The following is a 7,558-nucleotide window of genomic DNA, read 5'->3' as shown; positions in this document are numbered from 1 at the left end:
CCGGCCCAAGAACAGACCCATAGATAAACAGAACAGAATAGTAAGCCCTGATATAAACCCAAACATACTCGGCCAATTAATATATGATAAAGGAGTCATGGATATATAATGGAGAAATGACAGCCTCTTCAGCAACTGGTGTTGGCAAAACTGGACAACTACATGTAAGAGAGTGAGACTGGATTATTGTCTAACTCTATACACAAAAGTACACTCAAAATGGATCAAAGACTTGAATGTAAGTCATGAAACCATAAAACTCTTAGAAGAAAATATAGGCAAAACTCTCTTGAATATAAACATGAGCAACTTCTTCATGAACATATCTCCCTGGGCAAGGGAAACAAAAGCAAAAATGAATCAATGGGACTACATCAAACTAAAAAACTTCTGTACAGCAAAGGACACCATCAGTAGAACAAAAAGGCACCCTACAGTATGGGAGAATATATTTGTAAATGACATATCCGATAAGGGGTTAACATCCAAAATATATATAAAGAACTCCCATGCCTCAACACTCAAAAAGCAAATAACCCAATTAAAAATGGGCAGAGGATCTGAACAGACACTTCTCCATAGAAGAAATACAGATGGCCAACAGGCACATGAGAAGATGCTCCACATTGGTAATTATCTGGGAAATGCAAAACCACAATGAGGTATCACCTCAGTCCAGTTAGAATGGCCAAAATCCAAAAGACAAGGAACAATAAATGCTTGTGAGGATGCAGAGAAAGGGGAACCCTCCTACTCTATTGGTGGGAATGTAAATATGGAGGTTTCTCAAAAAACTAAAAATAGAAATACCATTTGACCCAGGAATTCCACTCCTAGGAATTTACCCAAAGAAAACAAGATCACAGATTCAAAAAGACATATGCACCCCTATGTTTATCACAGCAGTATTTACAATAGCCAAGATATGGAAGCAACCTAAGTGTCCTTCAGTAGATGAATGAAGATGTGGTACATATACACAATGGAATATTACTCAGCCATAAGAAGAAAACAAATCCTACCATTTGCAACAACATGGATGGAGCTAGAGGATATTATGCTCAGTGAAATAAGCCAGGCAGAGAAAGACAAGTACCAAATGATTTCCCTCATTTGTGAAGTGTAACAACAAAGGAAAACTGAAGGAATAAAATTTCTTAGCAGCAGACTCAGACTCCAAGAAGGGACTAGCAGTTACCAAAGGGAAGGAGATGGGAAGGGTGGTGGGGAGAGAGGGAGAAGGGGATTAAGGGGCATTATGATTAGCACACATAATATAGCTGGGTCACAGGGAAGGAAGTATAGCACAAAGACAAGTAGTGACTCTATAGCATCTTACTATACTGATGGACAGTGACTGCAATGGGGTGTGAGGAGGACTTGAAAATATGGGTGAATGTAATAACCACAATGTTGCTCATGTGAAACCTTTATAAGATTGTATATAAATGATACCTTAATTAAAAAATTAATAAAAGTATATGAGGTACTGGTACAGATATAGCATTGATGAATCTTGACATTGTGCCAAGTTAAAAAAGACAGTCACTAAAGGCCACATATTGTGTAATTATATTTATATGTAAAGTCCAGAATACACAAATCTACTGAGACAGTACTTAATGACTGTCTGGAGCTGGGTGAGGTTGGGGGTGCGAGTGGTGGATGGGGAATGACATCTAATGAGCTTTGGGGATTTTATTTTGGGGAAGGGTGATCAAAGTGTTCTAAAATTAGATAGTAGTGAACATTACTGAGAATATACTAAAAACATGGAATTGTTTAAGTAAGTGAATTCTATGGTATATAAACTATGTCTCAATAAAGCTGGGTTTTTAAACAAAAAAAACAAAAAAGAATTTGAGTAGTGGTTACATTAGGGGAGAAGCTAAGGATTTAGGGGTAGAAACTTTTATTTTATGCTTTTAGGTAATGTTTAAATTACTTTCCAAAGAATATAATAGTTTATATTTTTAATACAATTTTAAGAGAAAACAGTTGTTGCAACAACATGGATGGAGCTGGAGGATATTATGCTTAGTGAAATAAGCCAGGCAGAGAAAGACATGTGCCAAATGATTTCACTAATTTGTGGAGAATAACAACAAAGCAAAACTGAAGGAACAAAATAGCAGCAGACTCACAGACTCCAAGAGGGGACTAGCAGTTACGAAGGGGGGGGCATGTCGAGAGGGAGGGAAAATGGGATTGAGGGGTATTATATTTAGTACACATGGTTTTGGGGGTCACGGGGGAAACAGTGTAGCACAGACAAGGCAAACAGTCAATCTGTGGTATCTTACTACACTGATTGACAGTGACTGCACTGGGGTATGGGGGGGACTTGATAATATGGGTAAATGTAGTAACTACATTGTTTTTTCATGTGAAACCTTCATAAGAGTGTATATCAATAATACCTTAATACAAAATTTTAGAAAAAGAGAAAACAGTTGACAGTGCACCAGAAAATAAGGACTGGGATGAATAGATAGGATGGTAAGTGGAAATGCAAGGATGAATGAACTAAGGTTCTTCATTGCAAGAAGTCAGTAAATTTCAATCTTTTAAGTTATGGGCATGACATTTGATATATGTACTCACAAGCAGTCATCTGACTGTCTCATGATCACTGCTTAGAGCAATTTGGAGTCAGAATCTTGCTTCAATGTTTGGTTGTTATGTGATCTCAGGAAGATTATTTAACATCTCTGAGCCTCAGCTGTCTTATCGTTACCCATGAAATAGGGATACATTCAACCCCAGAGTTGTTGTGAAAACTTAACAATGGATATAAATTCTTAGCACAATACAAAGCATATAGCATTTGATAAGTGATAGCTATTATAATTATTTATTCATATTTGTGACTACTGCAAATAATAGCTGATAAAATAAGCATTTATTGCAGGTAATATTAATTGCAGGTTACCATTCGCCAGGCTTTATGCTAATTGCTTTACATATATTTTCTAATATAGCACCACTATAAAGTAAGTGCCATTTTACCCGTATTTTACAATTGAAAATGAGTGTTAGATCAAGAAACTTTCCTAAAGTCACATAGCTGATAAACAGCAGAACCCAAAGGATCCCAAAGGTCTCTGATTTTCAAGTCCACAGCCTTCACCTTGGAGACACCGACTAGGAACATCTTGCCTGAGAGCTCTGGAGAGAATGAGGGAGGCCAGCGGCTGATACTCATCCTGGTTCTGAGGCCTCGTATCATCTGGTAGCAGCAAAGTTTGACTCACAATTGTACGATTGATCCAGACAATGAGTTCAAAAGTGACCTTAGTTAAATGAGAGATTAAAGAGACAGAAAATCTGAACATCAGAATGTGGCCAAGATTATGGACAGAGCCCATCAATAAACCCCAGTCCAAGCAGTCAATGCCTGCCTATGTCCTGGGGACTTGTAGGCATGGGTGGCATGCAGTTGTCCTCTTGTTTTAAAATCTGTCTTTTCAAGAATAAATTATACAATGAACATGTATCATTAAAAAATCAAGTTTAATTCCCCTTAGGTAGTCTACGGTTTAGTCTGTTTTAAAAAAAAATTGAATCTATTGTGAACTTGATCTAACAGAAACCATCAGGACATACTATTACATAAAAATCTGGCAAATAGGAATTAGACTGTACATTTACTTCACATCACTACAAATATTTATTTATAGGCAGGAGACAATGTTATATAAAGGACTGGCTATTCCATTGAAATCAACTCTTAAATTTCTTTGAACCCTAAAATTCTGTTTAAGTTTCTTCTCCCTGTAACTTACCAAGGGGGCGATCTTCAGATACTATAAATGGTTATGCTTTGAAATACAAGTGCTGAATTTTAAGTACTTTTCCCTCTCCCAACTCAGAGTTTAACTGAACATGAAACATTAACTGGTAATTCTGCAGGGTCCAAATCTGATGTGATCTAATTAGCCAAGAGGGTAGATCATATCTAAATCAAAAGCTTTACAGGGAAAGCATCCCATAGTTGATCGATGACATACCTCTCATTCCATCACAGTGATGTCTATGTCCCCTCCATTTGAATCTGAGCAGGCTCTGTGACAACTTGACCAATAAAATACAACAGAAATGATGCCATGACAGTTTCTAGGCCCAGGCCTCAAACAATTAGCAGTTTCCACTTCCGGTCTCTTAGAACAATCACTGTTAGTTAGGCAGTTGTCATGCTGACAGAAAGCCCTGTAAGGAAGCCTATATCATTAAGAACGGAGGCCTCTGGCTCAACTTGCCAGCCATATGAGTGAGCCAGGTTGGAAGTGAATTCTCCTGCCCCACTTAATAACCCCAAGTTGATGCTTGAGGGGCAGAGACAAGATGTTCTTGCCAAGTCCTGCCCAAACGGCATATTAGTGAACAAAAACAAGCAAGTGTTGGGTTATGCCACTCCACTTAGGAGCAGTTTGTTACACAGCAGCAGACTCTGGACAACTCGCCAACATTACATACCCCAAATCATTACCTGATTCTCTCAAATGAAAGCCTGTTCATACCAACCCACTGCCTCCCATGTAAGTTGATCAACTCCATTATTTGTATGGTTCACAAAGGCCACAGAGGTCAGAAACAAACACACACAACCAGGCAGCTGAAAACTCTCACTGCTTCTTTATTAGGATGCACCCACAATACAGAACCTCTCACACATCTGTGAAAGGGAAAGGTTACATTTCTTTTTGGGAGCACCTTCATTTCTGTTTCTGTTACCACTTTGAAGAAAGTAAATCGTTTAAAAAAAAAACACACACATTTTAAATTACAAGTGTTTTAAGACTCAGCTTATATTTTGCTGTGTTTTTAAAGGAAGTAGCATGTTGTAGCCAGAGCTGGAAGATTGTTTCGTGACATTTTAACTTTGATGTAGATCAGAAGTCTTCACTGTCTGGTTGAACCAGTCTGTAATTTTCAAATGCAACTTTTCATATCAAAAATGTTTCATTTTTACCTCTACCCACAAAGAGATGCTGTTTTAAAAACACACACACACACCCCTAAATGTAAAACCAGTCATGAACCACAGCATTTCTAACAGGGAAAGTGAACTTTTGCTGCCCTCTCCTGCTAAAACAATGAAATACTAAAATACCAAAATATTTAAGAAGCCAAAGCGAAATCCTCAAACCAAAAGCAATGGACATGTCATTCTCATTATACCTCGATCAAAAATCAGACAACAACCAGAAAATGTATTGGTAATATTTATATTTGAAAGTCCCCCACTGATACATGAGGTTTGGATTACAACTTATTTACAATAAGTGATTTCAAAAAAAGTAAAGAAAGAGAAGGGAGAGAAGGAAGGTGGAGGCGGGGGGAAGGACGAAGGGAGGGAAGAAAAGGAAACCTGTACTCACAGACATCAGAATATTGGATGTTTATTTCCAAGAGAGACACTACCGCTGCTGTCGTGCACAAGCAGCAGCACAAATTAACATTCCACTAGATCATAATTTGCTCAACTTTCTCTCAAGATGCACAGTCCTTTTAGATTTCCAAAATTAAATACTGAGAAATATAAAATGCATTGCCAATATTCCTACTACAAAAAGTTTGTGGGTCATTCCTAAACTCCACTTAGAGAAGCAGCTGAGCCCGAATATAAAAATAAAAATATTGATGTGCAAATAAAACATCACCGATCATGTCTGGTGCCACCGTTTTGCTGTAGGTGACTGTCACTTTGTGATAACATTGGTAATAGCATCAAAGAGAAGATCTCCTGGGCCAGGTCAGTGCATCCAATTAAAGGGAAAAAACAAAACAGGGATGGGAAACAAAAAAAACAAAAAAAAATCCTGAACACATAAAAATGCCAGTAACATCCATACATCTTCCCTTTCCCACCCACCCTGATCCCCACAAAAAAATAAAAAAGCTTTTAAAGCTCTAAATATACTTTTTTTGTTTTCTTTCCATAGTGTGATTGAGCCTAGGGCTATACATTTAAGCATAGCAGGTGCAATTACAAGCAATTCCTGGCTCTGCACCCTGGACTGTCCCACGCACAGAAGGAGGTACAAAATAAATTAAACCCTTCCATTTAGGCAAATAAGCCCAAGGTGGAGGAGCAAACCCTGCTTGTGAGTATCCAGCGGCATCGAGGGTATTCTTTATTTCTTACTTTTTTTATTTTTTATTTCATTTTATAAAAAACAGTCATGTTAGGGAGAGCAAAATATAATAAAATTTAAAAGGACAAAAACTAAACACTGAAGAAAAACAACCAGGGATACTTGCACAATGAGAAAAGGAATGCATGCTTGATTCAAAGGATGAGATGGGTCAATTCACTCACATGGTTGTTCTAGGCCCACAACCTAAGGCCTCAGCATCATTCTAAACCACAGGGTTTCTGCTTTGTTTTTTCCTTCCAAAGACACTCTTAATCCTACCCCTGAAACCAATATGGTCGGGATAAGGCTGGAGTGATCATCACTCACTAACTACAATATTTGCTATTTAAAAATATATTTATATATAGTTCTGGAAATTAAGAAGCAAACAAAAAATATAACACAAAGATGCATTTGTCAAAATTACCTAGAGTTGCAGCAACAGCAGAAATGTGGGAAAGGACAAAGAGAGAGGGCTGCTGCTCACGCAGCAAGTACATCCTGAAATATGTCACATAGTGCAACAGTCAGGTTACCTCAGTCACTCTGCATCACCAGACACAACATGACAGATGTCACATTGTCACTCTCACTTCCAAAAGAAAAGACTGTTTCTTCTCAGAAGTTGCCCTATGAATTTTAGACATATAGCTATAACCATTTCTTTAAATATGTCTAAAATTTGGCTTTATTCTTCTCAGTTTGGAATGGTCAACATACAAAACTGACATCAAGAATACCTGCGTAGTTCTCACCTTAGCTCTGAGGACAGCATAAGGTGCAAAAAAGTCCTGGTCTCTCTCATTTCAATTGACTGTATTTCATTCTATTGGGTGGAGATATCTCATAAACCTGTGATTTTCATGTCCTCTAAAAAGATGAATTAATGACAAACAAAAGTTTATATTGTCAAAAATGAAACGCAGAGTCAAAACTAATGTCTAAAATCAAAGGGGCTAAAGGAGATGATTTGTTACAAATTTATTTTTTTATCTTTAGTACTTGAACTTGCACCTTCGCTCCGGCACTTTTAAACCAAGTTGTTTGGTTTCTGGCAGTCTCTGCCAACTATACATTGAGGCCTCATAAATGTTCCTTTTTAATAAATCTATTAATTCCATTAACCCACATTGCGTTTGGTGTTGCATATGACTCTTTCACTGCTGTTTCTTTTTCAGAATTAATATAGTCAAGTTTTGTTTTTGTTTTACAAAGTTATTGAGATGACAATATCCATAATTAGCTGACTTAAACACATAAACTGTGACCTGATAAACCTGAAACAAAAGGGGAGAAAGGTCAGCGGTTTTTTTTCCCTTTTTCTTGAAAACAGTAAAACAGCATTTTCTACTTTATATTTAAATGGAAGGAAGAAAATACAAGCCCACAGTGGTATGATATTTCTATTGAGAGCAACA

This window comes from Manis pentadactyla, chromosome 11 (genome assembly GCF_030020395.1).
Source record: "Manis pentadactyla isolate mManPen7 chromosome 11, mManPen7.hap1, whole genome shotgun sequence".
NCBI lineage: Eukaryota > Metazoa > Chordata > Mammalia > Pholidota > Manidae > Manis > Manis pentadactyla.
This window is presented reverse-complemented; position numbering follows the sequence as displayed.